The sequence below is a fragment of the Monodelphis domestica genome, chromosome 4 (assembly GCF_027887165.1).
Source record: "Monodelphis domestica isolate mMonDom1 chromosome 4, mMonDom1.pri, whole genome shotgun sequence".
Lineage (NCBI taxonomy): Eukaryota > Metazoa > Chordata > Mammalia > Didelphimorphia > Didelphidae > Monodelphis > Monodelphis domestica.
The window spans coordinates 264,828,828-264,855,225 of NC_077230.1; the positions used below are offsets into that span (position 1 = coordinate 264,828,828).

General features: G+C 36.7%; 1 protein-coding gene across 2 annotated transcripts in view; it reads right to left on the reverse strand.

Moving 5' to 3' along the window:
* Positions 1–25,787, reverse strand: part of AMOTL1 (angiomotin like 1) — a 275,805-nt gene extending 250,018 nt beyond the window's left edge. Inside the window, exon 1 of one of the 2 annotated variants that reach the window (XM_056794476.1) lies at positions 25,622–25,787. The gene's annotated coding sequence lies outside the window, so the exon portion shown is untranslated. The remainder of the gene's footprint in view (positions 1–25,621) is intronic. The other variant, XM_016433903.2, reaches the window with a different exon arrangement.
* Positions 25,788–26,398: the final 611 nt, after the last annotated feature.

A 26,398-nucleotide genomic window follows, 5' to 3' on the forward strand; every position in this document is an offset into this window, starting at 1 on the left:
AGATCTCCTCCACAAAATGACTAATATGGGGAAATTTTTTATATGGTTGCACATGTAAAATAAATCAGATTACTTGCTTTCTCAGGGAAGGGGAAGTGATTGAAGGGAGGGAGAAAGGGTGGGAAATAAGGAGATAATTTGGAACTCAAAACTTTAAAAACAAATGTTAAAAATAAGAAAGAAAGAAAGAAAGAAAGAAAGAAAGAAAGAAAGAAAGAAAGAAAGAAAGAAAGAAAGAAAGAAAGAAAGAAAGAAAGAAAGAAAGAAAGAAAGAAAGAAAGAAAGAGAGAGAGAGAAAGAAAGAGAGAGAGAAAGAAAGAGAGAAAGCAAGAAAGAGAGAAAGCAAGAAAGCAAGAAAGAAAGAAAGAAAGAGAGAGAGAGAGAAAGAAAGAAAGAAAGAAAGAAAGAGAGAGAGAGAGAGAAAGAAAGAGAGAAAGAAAGAAAGAGAGAAAGAAAGAGAGAGAGAGAAAGAAAGAGAGAAAGAAAGAGAGAAAGAAAGAGAGAGAAAGAAAGAGAGAGAGAGAAAGAGAGAAAGAGAGAGAGAGAAAGAGAGAAAGAGAGAAAGAGAGAAAGAAAGAAAGAAAGAAAGAAAGAAAGAAAGAAAGAAAGAAAGAAAGAAAGAAAGAAAGAAAGAAAGAAAGAAAGAAAGAAAGAAAGAAAGAAAGAAAGAAAGAAAGAAAGAAAGAAAGAAAGAAAGAAAGAAAAGAAAGTCAGAGACTTTTTTTAATGAAGTGGATAGAAGAAAGGCCAGGGGGAGTGGGGGGAGACACAGACAAGTAGTACAGTTTTGAAAGCTCCAAGATAAATTTATTAATACTTTAAAAGAAATGCAAATGTCTAGTCATGTGATACAACCAACAAGATGGAACCTAGACTTAATTCTTTCAAATCTTTTCAAAATAGTGATTATACATCTTAGATGAAGCCATTTCAGTTATCCCCATAGTATAGGAAATCACCAAAGTCAAAACTCATTGAACTAACAACAGAAAAGGCTAGTCCCTGATCTCTTGCGTGCTCACTCAGCATCCCCACCACCATCTCCCACCTTGACCCTGGAATATAGGGCGACAGAACTCAGTTCTCCATCCCAAACATCCATCACACTGACTTAGAGATCCAATGGAAGAAATTCCTCTGACTTCAAAAGCAGAGAAGAATGGTGGCACATTGTGCTATCACAGGGATTAGCCAAAGAATGGAGAAACAAAGGCAAAAATGAGGCAAGACATGTATCCATGACTGTAATAAGATTCAGCCCCACACACTGACTCCCAGACTCCTCCCAGTGCCTATATATAAAACAATGTTTTGTTTTTGTGGGACAGAATGAGAGGTCACCTAAAAGGGAAGAGAGGGCAGCTGGGTAGCTCAGTGGATGGAGAGCCAGGCCTAGGGATGGGAGGTCCTAGGTTCAAATCTGACCTCAGGCACTTCCCAGCTGTGTGACCCTGGGCAAGTCACTTAAGCCCCATTGCCTAGCCCTTACCATTCTTCGGCCACAGAACCAACACACAGCTTTGATTCCAAGACAGAAGGTAAGAGTTAAAAAAAAAAAAGGAAGAAAGGAAGGAGACAGATAAGAATATGTGAGGTATCCTTAAGAAGATAATGGCTAATAATGAAAGGGGGAAACTCCTATGCTTTCTCAGAAAGAAGCAAACCTCCAGGAGAATAAATGAGGAGATAAAGGAAGGAATTGACAAAGGAGGGGGGAGTAGCAGCTAGGGCTCAGACCTGGGACTGAAATTGGGAGGACCTGGGTTCAAATTTGACTTTATATACTTCCTAACTATGTGACTCTGGGCAAGTCATTTGACCCCAATTGCCTATCTCTTATGACAAGTTTTGTTTTTTTCAAGATCAGGGGAAGAAAGAAGGAAAACTTATTTCAGTGATGGAAGACTGTAATGCTAAGGAATGCTTCTATTGGAAACAAATGATATTCCATAAAGGGAGATGGGGATCTTAAATAGATGTTATTTATAAAAATTTGGTGCTTAGAGAAACTGCTCATCCTACTTCAGAAGAGGGGAAATCAGAGCCTTTGGGAACAACTGACACCCCAAAGAATGGGAGGGAATGGATCCAGGAAAGAGGTTTTGAGGCAAATGGGGGAGGAGGCAATGATCAAGAGCAGAGCAAAGATCAGTAAATAATTACTCCATCAGGAAGATAGGAAGACCCCTATCATAAGGCAATATTTCTTATATTCCATGCAGGAACTAGTATTTCTTACAATGAGGCACAATAGAAAAAAAAGGGGGGGATTGGGGACTTGGAGGTGACATCTGCAAGGCAATAACAAAAGATAATTAGAAGAGGGAACCCAAAATATGTATCTTAAAATTTTAATTCCATAAGAAATAGAGAGGAAGGACTAAAATAAATGTTAATAATTACAGATTAAAAGACTAGTACAGTCAGAAAAGGAAGATAAACAATGAAGAGAATGAGAGAAAGAACTCCTTTATAGGAAAAAAAACAGGAAACTATATTTTTTAAACTAATAAATAAAAAAGTTGGAGGGGAGGAGAAAAAAAGATGATTCTATTTGAATACTTAGCTGAGAAGGATAAAAGATGGGAAGAATTAAATAAATTTATAAAAACAAGAAAAAAAGAACTAATAAGTAAAACCTCAAACTAGAGAAAAGGTTAACAAGGGAGGGGAGAAAAGATGCGAGGTGAGAAAAGTGATCTAGTAAGAATAAAGTTATCTTAAAACATATTAAGCTAAAATAACTGAAGAGATATATTCCTGTGTTTACAAAGGGGAAATGTGGAAAGGATGCTCCTTATTGAGGAAGAGAGCCCAATATTAGAGAGAAATGAAAAAAAATGTAAACTGTAAGGGTAAAAAGTTGGTTTGACAAAATATTTATGAGTAAAAAAGGGATTGTGGTTGCCAATTATAAAATATTAACCCTTAGGTCCAAATGAGTGTTAGCAGCTTTAATTTACAATGAGGTAGAGATATTAAAGTGGGAAATGTAGGAAAAAGGTAGAGAATTGTTTAGCCTACCACCCTAAATGCTGTTCCTGTGAAGTCCAACTTGGCACCTGGAAAGGGCTCCCTCAAGTCCCAATCTCCATATGGAAGTCCCAGTGGTGTCTTCAGCCAGAAATCCACCAACTCAAGCTCAAGTCACTCACCCAGCAAGCCTCCCCAGTGCAGATTGCTCTAGCCCAGGATGAGTCCAGAAAAAGTGACTGCCTCCAAGAGTCTCCCTTCAGCCCAGTTCTCCAACACAGAATGAATGAATGAATCCGCAGGCTCACCTTTTTAAAGCAGTTTTCTCAATGTCACTTCCTGTTGCTCCTCCACTTCACAAGAACCAATCACAGCCTCCAAATTTGCCTATCACTGCGGGGGGGGGGGGGGGGGCGGCTGGTAGCCTTTGGAGGTCTAGTAAGTGACTTGTGAACTCTCTTATTTAATGGTTAGCTAAGTAGGGGTACTTTAAGTTCTTGATTTGATTAACTTAAAGGTTGCTGATTGATTACATTAAAAATAAACTAAAAGAGTCTAATTCTCCACAATCCCCCCTCTGTGATTCTATTGGGAGACGAGCATGTTAAAAACTCCCAGATTTTCATGATGGGCCCCCCAATGAATCATTTCACATAACTAGCTTATATTTCTAAAGATCTTTTGGCTGGAGGTACATACACCTCCATACATACATACACATACAAATTATTGTAATTGCTCCTTAGATAGTGCAATGTTGTACATTGTACTATCTAAGGAGCAATTACAATAATTTAGGGATACGAGAAAAATAAAAGGGAGAGGAAAAAAAAACAATGATTGGTAGGTGCATTGACAAAAAGCCAATTAGGGGGCAATCCCCTTTGGCATAAGAGTTTACATTCAGAATAAATGTGTTCATCCTCTTTAGTTCAATTAATTATATCCAAAGATCATTCTGGATCTTTGATGTAGTTTATGGTTTCTGCAGACTTCTTTATAGCACTTTCTCAAAACAGTTCACTTTCTTGATTTGAGGAATTAGTGAGCTTCTTTTCCTGAAATTTCTCTCAATAAATTTTAAATCTTAGATTTTACAAAAATTATACAAAACCAAAGTCTCATAACTTTGAATGTGAATAGATTTAATAATCCAATAAAATGAAAAGGAGAGTGATAGATTGAATAAGAAAACAAAACTTAAAAATCTGTTGCTTATTAGGAACATATCTAAAAACAAAAGCATACACAGAATAAAAATGATGGGATAGAAAAAATTTCCTATGTATCAAAGTTAATCCAAAAAAGCTGGAGATGCAGTCACATTAATAGATAAAGCAAAAACAATCAAAAGCTAAGCAAGGAAACTACGTTATTCTAATATGAACGTAGACAATAAACCAATATTAAGCCAACATGTTCCAAATGCCTTAACATCTAAATTCACAAAGGAAACATTAACTGAGCTATATAAGATAACATAGTAAAACAATACTGACAATATGGAAATGTCTCTGTCTCTGTGTCTAGCAAAAAGATAAATAAAGAAAATAATGAAGAACTGAAATTGGAGGAACTGGATCTAAAAGACTTAGTCTTCTAACTGGAACTGCCAAAGAATATGAATATTTCTCAGCACCACATGGAACTTTGACAAAAATTGGCCATGTATTAAAACACAGCAATATTGCAAACAAATGTAAAAAGACAAAAATAGTAAATGTGTCTTTTACAGACAACTATATAAAAATAATAATTAGTTCAGGAACCATAAACAAAATAAACAAATCCAAATGGAGCTAACACTGAAATCCTGAATAGTTGGTCAAAGAACAAATCATAGAAACAATAAATAATTATGTGAAAAAATTATAATGAATAACTAACACACCAAAATTCTAACAATCATCAGGGGGATACAATCTCTACAATATGTTAACAAAATAAAAACAAAAACGATTGATTAAATATCCACTTGAAAAATTAGAAAACTAAAGAACAAACAAAATTAACATAATAAAGATTAAAATTAGAGAGGAAACAGACAAACTGGAAACTAAAATTATATAAAAGATAAAACTGAAAAATGGTTCTTTGAAAAGGCTATTAAAATTAATAAATCATTAGGCAATCTGATTAAAAAGGAGGGAACAGAAAGTCAAATCAACAAAGGAGCAAGATAAAATTACAACCAAAAGAAATCAAAAGAATAATTAAAACCTATTATACAGTTATATCCTAACAGAATTGAGAACAGAAAAGAAATAGAGGAATATTTTCAAAAGTAAAAATGCTAAAACTAACAGAAGACTAAATAAAGTTCTTAAGTAACCCAAACTCATAAAAAATGAAATAAAACTAGCTGTAAAGGAACCAAGAAAAAAAATCTGGTTCTATCAACTTTTAAAGTACAATTTGTACCTTTGCTATACAAATTATTTTCAAAAACAGAGAAAGAAAGCACTATACGAGAATCCTTTCATGAGATGAATTTAGTCTTACTATCTAAATCAGAGAAGGATAAAATGCAGAACTGGATCATAATGTCACTAGTGATATTGCTATAGATGGCAATATATATATACATATACATGTATAAAACATTTTGAAATGTTAAATAAAATCCATCAAATGGATTATAATGATTTATGCAATAATTCATTGTTACTAAGTTGGATTTATTCCAGGGATGTAAGGGTAACTCAACATTAGGAAAATAATCAATGTAATTAATCATACTAAAAATAAAAGCATCCAAAATGGGAAGAAATAAGAAAATAACCATTTATTAAGGACCCACTATGTGCAAGGTCCAGAACTAAATACCTTACAAATATTTCATCTGATAATAACAATAAAGCAGGATAACTTCAACAGTTAGGGGAAAAAAAACTTGATAAAATATAGCATTTATTTATGCTTAAAGAAAAAAAACTACAAAATCCAGGCATACAAGAACTTTTTAAAAAAATCATAGAAAGTCTCTATTCAAAACTAAAATCTAGCATCATATGCAATGGGGATGCACTAGAACATATTCCTATCAAGATGAGTAAAATAAGGATTCCTACTCTCTCCACTATTATTTTATATAGTTCTTAAAATGTAATCGATGGCAATAAGACAAAAGAATGAAAAGAATAAAGATAGGTAAAGAGGAGATAAAACAAAAAAACAATCCTTATTAGCTGATGAAATGATGGTTTACCTGAAAAATCCTAGGAAGATAGGAAAAATGTTAATTGAGATAATAGCACTGGTAGAGTTGCAGGCTACAAAATAAACACTCAAAAGCGAATTACAAAGTACTCTTTGAAATAAAAAAACAACTTAAGTAGAGAAATATTTAGTGATCATGGCTAAATTGTACCTAATATAATAAAAGTGACAATATCACCAAAGTTAACATACTTTTCATGCTATGCCAATCAAATTATAAAAAGGATGTGTTATAGAACTTAGTAAAATAATAAAATTCATTTAGAAAAACAACAAAAAAATCTAAAACAGCAAGAGAAATTATTAAAAGACTAAGGACAAAGGGGAAATAGCACTTCCATATCTTAAATTATATTCTAAAACAGCAGTACCCAAACCATCTGGAATTGGCTTTAAAAAAATAAATAAAGCAGATCAATTAAACAAGCCAGACTAGGGAATAGCAGAAACAATGAAAATCAGTAGTATGGTGTTCAATAAAGAAGAAAATGTTTATTATTTTAAAAAGAACTCCCTACTTGATTAAAAAAATAATGGGAAAACTAGTAAGCAATCTTGTGGAAATTTGATCTGTACCAATGTCATATCTCATGTTCCATAAAACATTCTAAATTGATATATAACATAAATATTAAAAATCATATTGTGAAACCATTAAAAGTACCTAATATATCTCTCACAACTATCAATAGATGTATTCCTAACCAAATAAAGGATAGAGGCAATTGTGAGAGATAAAAGATATCATTTTTAAAAAATGATATCTTTTGATTACATAAATCTAGAAAGCTTCTACATAATAAAAATTAATGCACCAAAAATAAAAAGGAAAGTGTCCAGATGAGAAAAAATATTTTTTACCTAATTTTTCCAAAAAGAGTTTTCTATCCAAGATACAATCTATATACATACATATATAGGTGCATATGTGTATATACATGTGTACAAATACATGTGTGTATATATGTATATGTGTGCATATATGTATGTGCATGCATATAATAAAAAGCCATTTGCAATAAATAAGTGATCAAAGGATATGAACAAACAGTTCTCAAAGAAAGAATTACAAAATACCAGCAATTATATGAAAGAATGCTTCCAATCAATAATAAGAAAAAAAAATCAAAACAATTCTGAAATTTTACCTCATGCCCTGAAATTTAGCAAAAATGACTAAAAATGAGAATAGTCAATTTTGGATGGGTTTTGAAAAGATTAGTGCATTGTTGGTGGAGCTAAAAATCAGTACAACCATTTTGAAAAGCAATTTGGAATTATGTAAACAAGGTGACTAAAATGTCTGTACCTCTTGACTCAGAGATTCCATGATCGGACTTATAACCCAAGAAGGTCACTGATAACAAGAAAAATTCCCAATATACTAAAGTATTCATAGCAGTGCTTTGACTGGGCAACGATTAAATAAATTGTGGTACATTAATGTAATAGAAAATTACTCTGCTGTAAGAAATGCTGAATGTGATGAACACAAAAAGTAAGGAAAAAGCTACATTAACTGATGCAAAATGAAGTCAACAGAACTAAAAAAATCACATTAACTACAATAATATAAATGGAGAGAGCACTGCCAAACAAATTATAATGAATATGGCATATTATAAAGAACATGTATGGCTTGAAAGAAGAGACATGAAAAGACACACATCCCTCTCCTCTTTTTTCATAGGAGCAAAGTCCAAAAGTATTTAACATTGCACCTATTTTTAGACTTTGATTTTTCCTCTTTTTTTTTAATTGTCTTTTTTTAAATGTTATGTGTTGTATGAGATGGCTCTCTGGAAGGGAAAGAGGAATACTGACAGAAATACTGACAGAAAAATAAAAGACATAAATAAAAGCTTATTTTTAGAAGAAAAGTAAGCTATATATAACAGATCTATGAATTTATATACAATCTTATATTTCTGTTCTACTATGTATATAAAAATGTCTACTTTATTTGGTGTTCAGGATAAAATTCAGGGTAACAAGGAAAAGAAAAAATGAGTTGCTGTGGATGAAAAACCCAAAACATCACCTGGCATCCATACAATACTTCTGGCAATGAGCCTCTCTAAATTTAGCTAGGCTTATTCTTGGATGATAAATAACTATTCCTTCACTGAGCCTGTTTTGAAGCCTTTCCCCCATTTTAGTAGGATCTGCCCAAATGTATACTCTTCTAGCAGAGCCTTTGAAAACTTAGGGTCACTTTCATAGCACAATATGGCATCAGGGAATGATGTTGGTGGGAGATTAAGCCAAATAGAGTGAAGAATTTGTAAAGTGACTTCCATCTTAAATACTCAACAAAACAATTGTCCTGTAAGTTCTTAACTCCAGGGAGTTCCGGTGACCTCCAGCTTTGTGGCCATTCAAAAGCCACTAAAAGATGGCACACTCTACACTTCCATGTTCATCCTCATCTCCAAGTTCCAGGACTCCTTCAAGATTCATTATAAATGCAGTCTACTCCTTTCCATGTAGATCTGCACAGGACATGAAGTCAGTGGACCAAATACTTTTTTTTTAACCCTAACTTTTCGTCTTAGAATCAATATGAAGTATTGGTTCTAAGAGAGAAGAGTGGCAAGGACTAGACAATTGAGGTCAAATGACTTGCCCAGGCAGCTAAGAAATGTCTGAGGTCATATTTGAACCCAGGACCTCCTGTCCCTCAACCTGGCCCTCAATTCACTAAACCACCTAGCTGCCCCAACCAGAATACTTTCTAATGACTCTTCTAGTTCTTACAGTCTATGGATAAGAGATTTTTCCCTCAGAGGTGAAAATCAAAAAGAAATGTTTCCACTTGGTTCTAAGCAGGAAGTAACAATCTGCCCAGCCATACCCAAGGGACAAAAAAGAAAATTAAGCAATTTAAAGGGTTAAGGCCAGTCACCCAGCCCCAAACTAGATTATTACCAGTCAGTGTTGCTCACTGATAGGAGACTGAGACCAGTGCGTTATTGAAAGACTCAATCTTAGTTTGCTCACCAGGATCGCAATGAAAGTCAAGCCTGTTGTGTATGCAGCAAACCCTTTGAGTAACTCTGAGTTAGTCTTAATCTTCAGGGTTTTTTCAGCCCAAAACATTCCTCCATGTCAGCTTTTTCACCCATCCCTTCTCTCCACCCACACAGCAATTACCCTTGTTCAAGGCTCTTCTCACTCTGTCCTATTGAAGTAGACTTAATTAATGTCTCTGCCTCTGTTATCTTTCACATAGCTAATGAAGTACTTTTTCAAAGTCAGATTTCTGATTATATGATTCCCTTTCTCAAAAATACTTAGTGACTCCCTATTGCTGCTAGGATAATATACTGGCTCCTCAGCCTAGAGGTTAAGCCTCAGCCTTCTAGACATTTCATATTTGTTGTTGTTCAATCATTTCAGTTATCTCCAACTCTTTGTAACCCCAGTTGGGCTTTTCTTGGCAGAGAGACCAGAGTGGTTTGCCATTTCCTTCTCCAGCCCATTTTATAGGTGAGAAAACTGAGGCAAACAAGGGTAAGTGACTTGCCCAGGATCACACAGCTAGGATGTATCAGAGGCCAGATTTGAAACCATCCCTAGGTCTAACCTTCTACTCACTGGCTACTTAGCTGTCCTGACTAAATGACTCTTTCTGAGAAAAACTATTTCATGATCTATGGTGCAAATAATAGTGTACTTTACTGCACTATTTAGCACTTTACTGTTTACACAGACAGCTCCAGGGCAAAGGATAGAATTGTGGACCAGAAGTTAGGAAGATTCATTTTCTGAGTTCAAATCTCCTACCTCAGATTTTTTATTGTTTTTGTCACAACAACCCCCTCAAAGCATATTTCCTAAACAGTAGAATGATCCTGATTTACAAAATCATTCAAGTATAGGATAAGGAAGGTACAGATAGAGAGCAGTTTGAAGATCTGAGGGGTTTGGTGGACTGGGCTATAATAAGAAAAGCCCTGGTCAGGCCACCTCTGGAGTATCATGTTCAGTATTGGTGCCACCACTTTAAAAGGACATTGACAAGCTGGACAGCATACAGAAGAAGGCTACCAGGTCAGTAAGACCTTTAATACCATATCATATAAGGATCAATGGACGGCACTGGAGACATTTAGCAAGGAGAAGAGATGACTTAAAAGGGATATGATAGCCATATTCAGGAGTTTGAATGGCTGTTGTGTGGAGAAGAGAATATAACTGGCCACAGAGGACAAAAAGAGAAACAATAGGTAAAAGATGGAAAGACAAATTCAAATGGAATGCCAGGGAAAACTTCCTCCCTTCCATCTTTCCTCCTTCCTTCCTCCCTTCCTTCCTCCCTCCCTCCCTTCCTTTCTCCATTCCTTTTTCTTCCTTTCTTTCCTTCCTTTCTTCCTTCATACTTTTTTCTTTCTTCCCTTCTCTTCCTTCCTTCTTTTCTTTCTTCCTTTTTCCTTCCTTCCTTCCTCTCTCTCTCTCTCCCTCTCTCTCTCTCTCTCTCTCTCTCTCTCTCTCTCTCTCTCTCTCTCTCTCTCTCTCTCTCTCTCTCTCCCCCTTCCTTCCTTTTTAAAAACAATTTTCATCATCACTTATTCATTATCAATATTAGACAAAGGGAAACAATGACCAAAAAATGAAAGAGTTCCTGCACTTAGAGGCGATTACATTCTATTGGAGAACACAATAGCTACACAACCCAATAAAATCAAACCATGGAGGCAGCTAGGTGGCTTAGTGAATTGAAAGATAGTCCTGGAGACAGAACATCCTGGGTTCAAATATGGCCTTTCTAGCTGCGTGACCCTGGGCAAATCACTTTGCCTCCATTATCTAGCTCTTTCCACTCTTCTGCCCTGGAACTAACACACCATATTGATTCTAAAATGAAAGGTAAGAATTTTAAAAAATCAAAGCACACCCAACATAATACAAAGGAGGAGAAGCTTCTAAGTGGGGCCAAGGGATGGGAATCATGGAGGACCTTGTGTAGAGTCAGTACCTGAGCTATGCTTTGCGGTAGGAAAAATTACTCATCACTTCCTCAACCCAAGCCTAGTATCATTAATTCTATGCTGTCTCTAGATACTTTGGCATCTGTCATCTCTGGTAAAGCGGAAGGAAGGAAGGTAGGAAGGAAGGAAGGAAGGAAGGAAGGAAGGAAGGAAGGAAGGAAGGAAGGAAGGAAGGAAGGAAGGAAGGAAGGAAGGAGGGAGGGAGGGAAAGAAGGAGGGAGGGAGGAGGTAGGGAGGGAGGAAGAGAGGGCATTTAAATGGTTACTATGTACCAAGTATTAAGCTATTTGATGAAGATAGACATACAAGTGATAAAGAAGTTTATATTCTAAGACCAACATATGTAGAGAAGTATTATTGAAAGAAAAATGTTTTGAAGAGAGAATTCAGAATTAATGATTGGAACCATAGATCAACTGATGGACATATCTTTACCAGGAATAGTAGTATTGGTTTGATTTCTAGCCTCAGAATTAGAGCTAGAAGTGGGAGGGGGAGAGTAGGGAGAAGTGGAGAATCCACAAGAGGAGATATGGCATAGAGATGCCTGGGAAGTGATATCATGAGCTTGAGAAAGATAAAGCCAATGCCCAGACCCTAGCCACTAGGCTATTTGTGATTGGAATAAAATCTGTTTTATGGAACTTGACCTGATTTCTCTTTATTTATTTTTAGATTCTTTTTTTTTTTGCAAAATGTTTTTGCAAAAATATTTTTTATTTTATCAATTACAGGTAATAACAAATTTCCACATAAGTTTCCCAAAATTATATGATCCAAATTGTCTCCCTCCCATCCCCATTCCCTGAACTGGCAACCAATTCAATTTGGATTATACCTGTAATATCTTGCAAAACAGATATCCATATTTTTAATGTTTATAATAAGAGAATAATCTAGAGTGAAAAATCCTGTGCTTCGATCTGCATTCCTACTCCAACATTTCTTTCTCTGGAGGTGGGTAACATACTTTGTCAAACATAAGTCCCTCAGAATTGTCCTTGATCATTACATTGCTGAGAGCTATGTCCTTCATAGTTGATCATTCCGCAATACATCTATTACTGTGTATAATGGTCTCCTAGTTCTGCTTCTTTCACTTCACATTCATGTAGGTCTTTCCAACTCTTTCTGAAATCATCTTGTTCATGATTTCTTACAACACAATAATATTACATCACCAACACACACCATAATTTGTTCAGCTATTCCCCAATTGATGGATATCTCTTCGATTTCCAATTCTTTGCCACCACAAAAAAGAGCTGCTATAAATATTTTTGTACACATAGGTTCCTTCCCCCCTTTTAAAATCTCTTTGGGGTACAGACCTAGAAGTGATATTACTAGATCAAAGGGTGTGAATTGTTTTATAGCCCTTTGGACATAGTTCCAAGTTGCCCTCCAGAATGGCTGATCAGTTCACAACTCCATCAACAATACATTAGTGTCCCAATTTTTTCAAACCCCTACAACATTTATCACTTTACTATACTGGCATATTGGCCAATCTTATAGGTATGAGGGAGTACCTCAGAGTTGTTTTAATTTGCACTACTCTAATCAAGAGTGATTTAGAACATTTTTTCATAATTATTTTAGCTTTGTATATTTTAGCTTGGTATATTCATCTGAAAAGTGCTTATATCCTTTGACCATTTGTCAATTGACAATGGCATGTTTCCTTATAAATTTAATTTAGTTCTCTATGTATGAGAAATGAGACTTTTATCAGAGAAATCTCTTATAAAATTTTTCACCTATTTGTGGTTTCCCTTCTAATCTTGGTTACATTTATTTCAGTTCTACAAAACTTTTTAAATGTAATATAGTCAAAGTTATTCATTTTTATATCTGATATTTTCTATCTCTTAGTTAGTCATAAATTCTTCCCTTTTCCATAAATCTGACAGGTAAATTATTCTATATTCCCCTAATTTACTTATCATATCATCCTTTATGTCTAAAGCATATACTCATTTTGACCTTATCTTGGTATAGGGTGTGAGATGTTGATCTATAATTAGTTTCTTCTTTATCGGATTACTCTTTAAAGGAATAAGAAGACAGTTGAAAGGACTTGTTTGTTCTGAGAAATTAGAGTTTGAACCATTGGTATGGCTTCCTGGTGGCCTGAGGCACAAATATTCCCATCTATTAGCAATATTTGAAGTTTCTGGTTCTGTGGAATTCCCATTGCCTTGGGAATCAATATATTTCCTCAATTGGAAATGGTCCCTGCAGTGAACAGAGAGGCAATGAGGAGCAGTGATTGTTTCTTTTGAAAAATTCTTTTAAAGGTAGTTTTATGTAGAGGATAGTGAGCTGACCTTAGAGCCAGGAAAATCTATGTTCAAGTCCCACTGCTGACACATAACAAGCAGCATGATCTTGAGCAAATTACTTAACCTCTCAATGTTCTAGGCAACTTTCTATAGGTATAAGTTGTATCTAAGATGTTGAACTTCATTGGTAAAGAGAATTTCCTCATCTACTCAATCGATGAGCATTTATTAAATACTCATTACCTACAATAATAGTCCCTACCCCTAGCAGTACCAGATCTTATACTGTACTATAAAGCAGTGGTCATCAAAACAATATGGTACTAGCTAAAAGACAGAAGGGAGGATCAATGGAATAGACTTGAGGTAAATGCCCTCAGCAAGATAGTATATGCTAAACCCAAAGATCCCGATTTTTAGAACAAGAACCCACTGTTTGACAAAAACTGCTGGGAAAATTGGAAACCAGTATGGGAGATTAGGTCTAGAGCAAAATCTCACATCCTATAGTAAGATAAATTCAGAAAGGGTAAATGACATATATAAAGAAGGAAACTATAAGTAAATTAGGTGAACATAGAATAGTATACCTGTTGGATCTATTGGAAAGGAAAGATTTTAAGACCAAGCAAGAAATAGAAAATATTACAAAATGTAAAATGAGTAATTTTGATTACATTAAATTAAAAAGGTTTTGTGCAAACAAAATCAATGTAACCAAAATTAGAAGGGAAGCAACAAATTGGGAAAAAATCTTTATAACAATAACCTCTGACAAAGGTTTAATTTCTCAAATTTATAAGGAACTAAATCAATTGTACAAAAAATCAAAACATTCCCCAATTGATAAATGGGCAGGGGTCATAAATAGGCAGTTTTCTGATTAAGAAATCAAAACTATCCATAAACACATGAAAAAGTGTTCTAAATCTCTTATAATTAGAAAAATGCAAATCAAAACAACTCTGAGGTACCACCTTACACCTAGCAGATTGACTAATGTGACAACAAAGGAAAGTAATAAGTGTTGGAGGGGATGTGACAAAATTGGGACATTAATGCATTGCTGGTGGAGTTGTGAATTGATCCAACCATTCTGGAAGGCAATTTGGAATTATGCCCAACGGGCTTTAAATGACTGCTGTATATGTATAATTGAAAATCTTTTACCCTAAAAAAAGAACTACATTTCCCAGGAGTCCATCAACTTCCTGTCATTACACACTTCCTGTAGATAGGGGATATTAGGCAGGGAACATGGAAAGTCCCACCTCTTTACTTCCTTTCTGGAGTTTGGTGGTGGTAAGATGGGCATTTGAACTGGCTGATCAGCCATGGGCACATGGTCTTTATTTTGTATCCTCTTTATTCCTTGATTTCTAATAATCATTAATAAATCTTCTAAAATATAATATTTATTTATTAAGATTTAATTTTAACTTTTACACATACCAGTGCTGATTTTGTACCCCAAAGAGATAATAAGGAAAAATACATGTACAAAAATATTCATAGCCATGCTCTTTGTGGTGGCTAAAAATTGGAAAATGAGGGGATGCCCTTCGATTAAAGCATGGCTGAACAAATTGTGCTATATGTTGGTGATGGAATACTATTGTGCTAAAAGGAATAATGAATTGAAGCAATTCCATGTGAACTGAAATGATGTCCAGGAATTGATGCAGAGCAAAAGGAGCAGAACCAGGAGAATGCTGTACATAGAAACTGATATGCTGTGGCATAATAGAATGTAATGGACCTCTCTACTAGCAGCAATGCAATGATCCAAGACAATTCTGAGGGACTTATGAGAAAGAATGCTATTTATATCCAGAGAAAGAACTGTGAGAGTAGAAACACAGAAGAAAGACATTTCCTTTATCATATAGTTCTATGAGGATTTGATTGGGGATGTAGATCCTAAATGATCACTCTATTACAAATATTAATAATATGGAAATAGGTCTTGATCAATGATACCTATAAAACCCACTGTAATTGCTCATTGGCTATGGGTGGGAGGAGGAGGAAGAGGGGAGGGAAAGAATGTGAATCATGTGACCATGGGAAAATATTCTAAATTAATTAAATCAATACATTTTTTAAAAAAATAGTCCTTACCCTCAAGAAGCTTACTTTCTTTTTTCCCTTCTATTAATTTGTTATTTTTATTTTCAGTTCCAAATTCTTTCTCTCCCTTCGCCTTCTCACCCACTCATTGAGAAGCCAGGCAATATGATAATCATTACACATTTGAAGTCACGCAAAGCATATTTCCATATTGGTTATTTTTGGGGAAGAAAAGCAAGAAAAACAAAGTGAGAAAATATATTCTTCAATCTGAACTCAGAATTCAGCAATCTTTGGATGTGGATAGCATTTTTCATCATGAGTCCTTTAGAATTGTTGTATATCCTTCTTTAGATCAGTGTAGCTGTCTTTCACAGTTGATCATCATTATAATATTTCTGTTACTGTGTACGGTGTTCTCCTGATTCTGCTCACTTTTCTTTGCATCAACTCATATAAAGTTTCTCAGGTTATTTTTTTTAACTATTCCTTTCATCGTTTCTTATACTAGTATTCTATCACAATCATATACCACAACTTTTTTATCCATTTCTCAAATGATGAAAATCCCCTCAATTTCCAAGTCTTTGACACTACAAAAAGAGCTACTATAAATACTTTTGTACATATGGGTCCTTTCTCTTTTTTCCTAGATCTCTTTGGGATATAGACCTAAAATTACTGGGTCTAAGGGTTGGACCATTTATAACTTTGTCAGCAGTTGTGTTACTTTATCTATTTTTCCACATCCCCTCCACCTCTAGTTATTTTCCTTTTGTTGTGTTAGCTAACCTAATGGTTGTGAAGTGATACCTCAGAGTTATTTTAATTTTCATTTATGTAATCAATAGTAATTTATAGCAATTTTCCATATGAGTATATATAGCTTTGACTTCTTCTGAAAACTAACCATTTTTCAACTATGAAATGGCTCCTAGTTTTATAAATTTGACTCAGTTCCTCATATATTTGAGAAATGAAATCTTTTTCAACAAAATTTACTACAAAATGGTTTCCCAGTTTCTTGATATCCTTGTAATTTTGATTGCATTCATTTTGTTTGTGTAAAACCTTTTTAATTTAATATAATCAAAATTAGCCATTTTACCTCGAGTAACCCTCCCTATCTCTTGCTTGGTCATGAATTCTTCCCTTATCTACAAATCTGACAAATAAAATTTTCCATGTTCTCCTAATTTGCTTATGATATCACCCCTTTATATCTAAATCATTTACCTATTTTTAAGCTTGTATTAAGAAACAGTATGAACATACCTACCCTCTGATAGGCTATTTTCCAGCTTTTCTACTTCTTCCCCTAAAGCTTGATCTTTGGGTTATCAAACACTAGATTGCTATGATCGTTTACTACTATGGATTGTGTACCTAATTTATTCCACAGATCTACCACTTGATTTCTTAGCCAGTCTTTGTTTTATTGAATAATTTTGTATTATAATTTGAGATCCAGTACTACTAGATCTCCTTCCTCCACATTTTTTCCATTCATTCCCTTGATCTTTTGTTCTTCCAAATGTTTTTTATTATGTTTCTAGCACTATAGCATAGTTTAATACATAGGGAAAATATCCAACAAGCCATCAGAGATGCATCATCAGATTTTCTTAGTATATTCTTGGGCACATTTAATAATAATAACAATGATGATGATGATGGTGGTGGTGCTGATGATAACAGTAGCTGGCATTTCCATAGGGTTTCAAGGTTTGCAAAGCACTCTACATATGTTATTTCTTTATATCCTTGCAACATCCCAGAAAGATAGATATTATTCTTCTTCTCATTTTAAGGGTTACGAACCTGAGATAGGTAGAAGTTAAGTGACTTGCCCAGATACAGTTAGTGTTTGAGGTATTTTTCAAACTCAAGACTTTGGTACTAGATGAAATATTTCGCATGGGTGAGTGGCATAATTATTCAGTTCAATTCAAGAAATATATTTTGAGAATCTACCCTGAGTCTAGGTAGTACTGTGCCCAGCACTATAGGGGTCACAAAGAATTAAATTCTCACCTTGATCATAATCATTGGCATAGAGTGATTGTTATATCCCATGTGTAGAATATTTTGATAGGCACTAGAACAGTGATGGCGAACCTTTTAGAGGGGCTAGTGATGTGAGAAATGTCTTCAAGCAAGGTTAGAGAGGGGTAGGGGAGCATCCCAGCTCCATGTCCCTATGGTTTTCTAGTAAAAAGAACTCTGTGCTTAGGTGACAGCACATGCCCACAGAGAGGGCTCTGAGTGCCCCCCAGGCACACATGCCCATATGTTCGCCACCATGTCACTAGAGGTACATAGAGGCTTAAAACAGAACCCTTCCCTCTTGCAATTTCTGGACTCATTGAGGATGCAAGATATATACCCATAAAGATAGCCGGCAATACAAGGTAGTCTATTCATTGTAACAAATAAATTGTTATGGTCTGAGGTGGTTGGAAAGATTTTCTAAAGGAAGAAAGGCTTGAGCTTGGCCATGAAGCATGGATAGGACTTAGGTAAGCTGAGGGTAGAGGGGAGGACATCCAAGTCAAGGAGGAGAGGAGTGAACAAAAACACAAAAGTAGAAATGTTCTGTATGTGTTTGAGGAACAAAGAATAGAACAATTTTTCCAAAGCAGAAAAATGGTGTAAGGGAGATAGTCAAAGATAAAGATAGAGAATAAAGTGGGAATCAGACTGTGGAGAGTCTTGGATTAATCTTATTTACATATCACTTCCCAGCTCAAAAGTCCCTTAATGGCTTCTAATTAGGAGCCATCAAATAAATTAATGGACTGAATAGAATCTTGTTAAACCTGGCAGTGGTGCTTAGGGTTGATTGGAAAAGGAAGAGACTGGGGAAGACCAGGGTATTGGCAGTGGAAATGAAAAGTAAAAAACAAATAAGGATAGGGACTAGACCTGTACTGTCGCTGGTATGGAGAACTCCTAAGACTTTTCTGCAGCTTAGAGTCTTAGAGAGTTGCCTACAGCACTGAAAGTTTAAGGGATTTGCCCAATCATACAATATGTGTTTCAGAGGTAGGAAGACTCCAGGTCATTGTGCCTGTCTCTCTACCTACTCTACCAAGCCAAAGACATCAAAAGGGGATAAAAGAACCATATTTCCAAGACCAGGACCAAATTCAGGTGGTCAGAGAAGGTTGAATGAAACCTGGAGGATATAGACAGGAACTCTTCTGGGAATACCTCCACTATCACAGACTGCCCCACCTCTCTCTCACGTCTAGGCTGGTGTAGGACTTCAAAATTTAGGAATTTGGTTTCTAGCCTATTCTGGGAAGGAAATGCCCAGAGATGTTCCTAGTTATTGCTTGAAAGATGACTTAAGGAGTGCAAGTGTAACTGGAAGGATAATGATAGGAGCAAATATAAAAGAAAAACTGAACAAATGTATTGGAGAAAATATGGTGAGTTTGGCTTGAGTCATAAGCAGTTGGTGATCCAAGATGAAATAGGCATCATTTATGTAGGTAAGCTCTAAAACTATGGCAGTAGATGAGCTCTCAAAGGGGTTGAAGGACAAGAACAAAAATGTTAGAATTGAATTTTGGAGTTTGCTTATATGTAAGGGATGGAAACAGGAAATGGAACCAAGAGAGAAAATGAGTGATCAACAAAGGAAGATGAGAAAAAGCAAAATAAAACAAAACATTTTATAATCAAAGAGTCCCAGAAAGATGAGTTTTATTCAAGAAGATGTCTATACATAAAATGGAAAAAATTTATGTGTGAGAAATATATTAAATACATGGTAAATTTACATATATACATGTGTAGATGACACAATGGGTACAGTATCCAGCCTAGGGTCAGGAATATGAATCTTCCTAAGTTCAAATCTGACCTCTGATGCTTACTAGTTGTGTGACCCTGGACAAGTCACTTAACCCTGTTGGCCCAGTTTCCTCATCTGTCAAAATGAGCTAGAGAAGGAAATGGCAAACCACTCCAGTTTCTTTGCCAAGAAAACCTCAAATAGGGTTATGAAGAGTTGGACACGATTGGAAAATGACTGAACAACTGTGTGTATATATATGCATACATACACATATATATGCATGTAAATTAAATTTACATAATATGGGACTATATTCTTAACATTACATTGAAAAACAATCAGGTATAGTGGATAGTATTACAGAATCATAGAATTAGAGAGTTGGAAAGAGACCTGGATTCAAGTTTCACCCTGCTATAGACTCATACTGGCTGTATGAACTTAAGCAATGTCTCTCTCAAAGCTTCAGGAAACTCTAAGACAAGAGTTCTTAACCGGGAATTGCATGATTTTTTGTTTTTTTTAATATATTTTTGAGAACTATATTCCAATTTAGTTTTTCCTTTATATTCAATATTATATATTCTATTTTATACATGTTTCTAAGAACGGGTCCTTAGGCTTCACCAAACTGCCAAAGGGCTCCATGATATTAAAAAAGAAAAGATTAAGAACTCTCTCCCTAAGACTAGTGTAGTGTGTGTAATGATCTGCTCTGGCAGAGGGAATTTCCTTGAATCTATGGAGTTTCTCTACATCTATGAAATCACAGATCATGGGACCAAAAAAAAAATCTAATATTTATAACATTTATTTCTCTCTCTAACTTATAAATAAAAATTTTTAGTGGGAAATAAGACTGGTTAATACCAAAAAGTTTGAAAAACAAACTAAATTTAAAAGAATATTTTTATTTTGAACAAATCATTGTAAGTGTGATTGTTATATTTTAAAAATAACTACAACAAAAAAATTCTGGCAGTGAATTGGCTCATTACCTTATTCTCCCTCCACTTCACTTCACCCTCTTCTAACTGAAAGAGCTGGAGGTGGGAGAAATATGTACAAATATATTCTTTCTAGTTCAGGAACAAAAAGAATTGCTGTTGACTAAAGACTTCCCAGGGGTAGCTAGGTGGATAGAGAACTGGATGGATAGAGTTCATTCAAATCTGTCCTCAGACACAGCTGTATGACCCTGAGCAAGTCATTTACCTCCTTTTTGTTTCAGTTCCTCAACTGTAAAATTGAGACATACTAGAGAAGGAAATGGCGAACTACTGAAGTATCTTTGCCAAGGAAACCTCGTCCCCAGGGTCACAAGGAGTCCGACACAACTAAATGGCTGAATGACAACAAAACTCTTCCCAGTGTCCTCTGTCAAGATTACCACACTCTAAATAGGTCATCCTCCCAGCAGTCCTACTGTGCTCCTCTCAATTTGAGCATATATATTTTGAGTACAAATTCCCATAGAACCATAAAGTGATAATATAGAAGACCCCACTTGCCTGTCTTTGGACCTGCCGGGTCACAGAAAATCTTTGAGAGACGTTTGAGCGTTTATGATCATGTAGGCAGGCTTTGAAGAAGACGTCCCTCCTTCAATTAGAGATGGAAGGTTTCCAAAAACCTGGTTGTGTGAGCCACAATTCTCAGAAATCGCTATAGTCAAGCCTTAAAAGAGTTCTCTTTTCTTTCTTTGCTGGTAGAAAGCTCAGTTTATAGTCATCAAAGTCGTGGCACAAGAACAATTAAAAAAATTTTTTAACCCTCTCCTTAGAGACTTTGCCCTATCATTCTGTAACTTACTCATTTCTAAGAGAATACCCTCCACTGGAACCTAGGATTCTTGGCTCTTCCTCTACTTGAGGGGAAGTGGGGTATTGAGGGACAGGCAGTGGTGAGTGGTGGGTGGAGAAGGTAGTCCAAGAAGGAGGGTGAGTCATTGTGTCAGCCCATGAAGAGAGGAGGGAAAGACTGATTCTGAGATTTTTTCATTGACCTAAATTAAGAATGAAATAATCAGTCTACAGAATAATTATTTTACCTCTCCATGTAAACAAAACAAATAGTCTATTTCTTAGTGATGTATAGCTTTGACCCATATAAGACCAAAGTAACCCCCTAATATCTTTCCCCCACCACCAGAGGAACTTTATCCAGGGCAAGGGTTTTTAACTGGGGGGAAGGAGGGATGAACTTAAAAAAAAATCTTGAAAATTATTTTTAACATTTTGTTCTCAACATCTTCCCAGCTGCCTATTCGATGGCTAAAAGTAGATATCCTTTAGATATCTTAAACTCGGTATCTTCAAAACAGAATTCATTCTCTTTCCCCTAGGATGCTTTCCATCTTCCTAACTTCTCTGTGACTGTGGAGGTCACTACCAGCCCCATCATCCAGTCTCCCAGGTTTACAACCTGGGTATCAGTCTCTAGTCCTCATTCTCAACTACCGAGACCAAATGATGACCAAATCCTGCCCATTCTACCTTTGAAAAATCTCGTCTATATGCCCTCTTCTCTTGTCTGATGAAGCCACTCCACTAGTGCTGGCCGCATCACCTCACAAATGGATTATTAAATAGCCTGCTGCTTTGTTCTTTGCCTCAAGGCTCCACTCCAGTCCCTCGTCCACTCAGTTGTAAAAGAATTTTCCTAAAATGCAGGTCTGACCGTGTCCCTCCCTACACAACAAACTCCAGTGTCTCCCTATCACCTCCAGGACCAAAGAGAAAATTCTTGATTTGGTATTCAGAGCCTTCTTCCCACCTTGCTCCTCTGCACATACTTGACTATCCATCTTCAATACATTTAGGCTTAAATAGAAGTGTTTCTAAATAAAGTTTGAAGTATAACACCTCCAAAATTTAACTCCAGGGCAGCTAGATGGCACAGTGGACAGAGTGCCAGGCCTGGAGTCAGGAAGATTCATCTAGGTGACCCTGAGCAAGTCGCATAACTTTGTCTGCCTCAGTTTCCTCAACTGTAAAATGAGCTGGAGAAGGAAATAGCAAAGCACTACAGTATCTTTGCCAAGAAAACCCCAAAATGGAGTCATGAAGAATCAGCCAAGACTGAAAAATGACTAAATAAGTTTAACTCCAAACTCTGTGAAACTAAGGATTTTCTTAAATTCCTCGAGAAGCTTAAACATATGGAGATCGATTTAGATTTGGGGCTCTTTTGTCCATGCATGTTTGTGTCCATTTTTCCTCAGAGTCCTCTCAGATTTTATTCACTCAGCTTCTACTGCCACAGCTTACATTTGCTGATAGATTTCTTTTTAAGTGTTTTTTAAGTCATTTCAGGTGTGTCATTTTTGTTGTCCCTGACAGATTATGAATCCCTCAAAGAAGATATTTTTTCTCTTTTTCCCTTCTTAAAGTGCTGGAGTTTTAAATTTTGTTTCATTTGATTTTAGCTGGGAACTCATTGGGTGGAAACTCTTTAAGTATCTCATAGTTTTAAAGTTTCCTGAAGCACTGAGAGCTTATGGTTTGTCTAAGATCCAGCCACAATGCATCATGGGAAGGCTTTGAACTCAGATCTTTGTACCCTTAAGGTCAACTCTGGTCTCTCTGTCAAGCTACTTCTGTGTTTTGCTTCATGAATGCTGTACAATTTGGTTTAGATACATAGGCACACATGGATAACATTTTTGTTCAGTCATTTTCAGCCGTGTCTCACTTCTCCTGACTCCATTTGAGGTTTTCTTAACAAAGATATTAGAGTGGTTTGTCATTTCCTTCTCCAGCTCATTTTACAGATGGAAAAAGTGATGTGTAATTAGAATTTTGTACCCTTGAACTACGATTCCCAGCATCCCACTTTCATCCTTACATTAAGTAGGTCCTTACATTTTGGAGATTAAAGTTTCTGTAACCCCACCCTCTCTTTCTCTTCTCCCATTATTGAGGTCGGGAAAAACTGCTCTTTATTCAGGCTTTATTTTTCCTCTACTTCAAGAGATTATTAATAACTCCTAAAATATAATACTTGGAGTTATTGGATATTAATTTTAATCTTACCCTGATGCAAATAGGGTTAAGTGACTTGCCCAGGATCACACAGCTAGTAAGTGTCTGAGGCTAGATTTGAACTAAGGAAGATGAGTGTTCCTGACTCCAGGCCCGGCACTCTATCCACTGAGCCCCCAGCTGCCTTATGCATGGTACTCCAAAGTAGAAAAGGCACCAGACTCTTTAGGAGTCTAGGAGCCTCATTTCTAGATTTGTATTTGCCCCAGTTAGTGTGATTCTGGTCAAGACATATGCACTAGATTGGGCTAAGTTATTTTGTAGTCATTCTATTGTCTAAATAGACAGACACAGACAGACAAACAGATGAGTGTAAATTTTGGTCTGGATCTGTGATTTCTGAGTGAGTGAGATCCAGGGAATTCTCAGCTGGCAAATTCCTTTCACCAACAGGCATTAGTAGCCAATCTGTAATTGATAGGTTTATTGAGTTCCCTGGAAAGCCAGGTGGTGCAGTGAATAGAGTGCTGGGCATGGAGGCAGGAAGATCCCTCTTCCCAAGTTCAAAACAGATCACAGACATTTGCTAGCTTTGTGACTCTGGGCCAGTCACATAACCCTGTTTCCCTCAGTTTCCCCATCTGTAAAAGGAATGAGAGAAAGAAATGGCAAACCAACTCCAGCATCTTCACCAAGAAAACCATAAATGGCGTCACAAAACGTCAGACAACTGAAAATGACTGAACAAGAACAACAATGGTAACAAGAGTTCCCTGGAATACGGAGAGGATGAAAGACTTGCCTCTGGCCTCTTATCTAGTCTGTATCAAAGGCAGGAGTTCAACCCAGGGCTTCCTAACTGCACTGTGCCATGATGCTATGTCATGGCACAAAAGACCGAACACTATAAAATGGGTTCTTATACGCACCTACCTAGCCATGCTGCTACTTGTTGGCCTCTAACAGTATTTTCTAGAAGTAGTAGAAAGGGGGCAGCTTCAAGTCCCCTCCCCAAATAAGGTCCTGTGTACCTTTTCCACAGTAGGTTAATGGGCTTCCAAGGGCCTTATCTCAAGAGAAAAATGATTTTTCTGGCATTGGGGCGTATCATGCAATAAAGGGCCCCCTGTCATTGTCAAATGTCTTGACTCCATCACTGGCTGACTGCCTCCAAAAGCTATTTATTACCCTACTGCTCCTCTGCCACAAATGTGATGTCTTCATTAGGTCCACCAAAGACCTAGGAGAGTTGAGGTCATTCAGACCATAAGAGTGACTCATGGAAACAGGCTGAACACACTTCAGGGGAAGTTTGGTTAACTGCCCCCAGGACAGTGTCCCTGTCCTAACGGAAGGGTTTCAGGGCGCCTTTTGTCCACAGATGCACTGTTCAAGGGAAAACAAAGAGTAATCATGAGATCCCACAAACTGGAGGGGAGAGCTGCTTGAAAACCCCTTTCCTAGCCTCTGATGTTTTCATTTGGACAAAGAATCTGTATGTTGGGACAGAGTACGGGTGCCATTGTTTCTCTGTACACTTCCCAAGGAAGAAGTGAACAGAATAGGCAAACTAATGAGGAAATGAAGGCTCTCCGGAGAGCTGCTGATTGTCTGGCTATTGATAGGTATCATCAGACTGCTCAGAGTCCTGCCAAAAGCACAAGTCTTGGAAATCTTGGGAAGGAAAAACAGAGTGAACAAGATGGCAACAATTAATTGAGACCACATGGTCCTCGTTCCCCTCAATTGCTGCCTTGCTCCATGCTCTCAAAGCAGATGCCAAATCTGTTTTCAGCATCCCTGTGGGATAGAGGGAAAGTGCTTTGGAAACCTGGAAGTGCTACATAAATGCTATCTATGATTTCTATTATTATTTTAATGGTGATCTCCTCCCCCCACCTAACTCAAAGCTGAATGAGGAACTTCTTTCCCAGCTTATGGACCCCAAGACCTCAGAACCAGCTTTCCTAGACAAGGGTGCTGTTTCTGGGATCTCCTGAGATCTAACTGTGTTTAGAGACGGAAGGGACAGGAGAGGTCATCTAGTTCAAACCTGTTTCATGAATTTTACAGATGAGAATGTTGAAGGCAGAGAGGCTGACTCGGCCACAAGGATGGCAGGGCTGAGATTCTAACCCAAGTCCAAACCCAGGCACCCCAGGCTGCCTCCAGCTGGCCTGGCTGCCTCCCCGGTACACAGCCATGAAACCCTGGGCCATGCATGGCCCGGCCTCCTTCTCACCAGAGAAATTTCCCAAATCCTCCCTTAAGACACAAGAGCAAGAATTTCCTTACCTGAAGAGACCATCCACAAGCAGCAGCTGGTTGAAAATAATAATAATAACAGGAAACCTCAGGGCAAAGCTGTTGGTTTTAAGAGAAGAGAAGTGACTTCATTGTCAGTGCCACAGAGTTTAAAAAGAGCAAAGAGTGCTCCCTGGCTGAGCTAATACAGCTTCACCCAGTGATGATGACTCCATCCAAACTATGCAGCCATTGCCCAGACATGCTTAGACTTCTCTAGGTAAATCAGTGGAATTTGACTGTGTTTTCCAGGAGCTGCAGAAGGCTGGAAAGCACCAATCAGCTTCTCCCATATGGGAGGATTGAAGCTATGCATTCATTTCCCTAAGTCATATCATTATCTTCACGATTCAAACTGTCCGAAGCGCAGTAGGGAAGGAAAACAGTTATTTAAAATTCCCAGGCGGTAGACAGCCTCCCTAGAAGGGAGAAAACAGACATATAAGCTCGTGTGGGTGCATATACACACATGCCGTGTTCAAAAGAAGCAGTAACATTGAGTTAGTGGCCAATCTAAGTGGTCTTCTGAGCTCAGAGCTTGCAGGGTCCCTAGTATAGGAGACAAAGAGGCAATGTTTTGTCTTTTCTGCACTTTGCAAAAGTGATGATACTTTTAATAAATAAATAATGAATTCAATAACATTTGTAATAAAACAGGCATAGGGGAGGGGGAGAGGCAAGGAACGATGTCAAAGAAAGGGTGGCAAACTTTCCAAAGAAAAAAGTAGAATATGGAATCATAGCACCCCCCCTGTAATTCTTAGGACT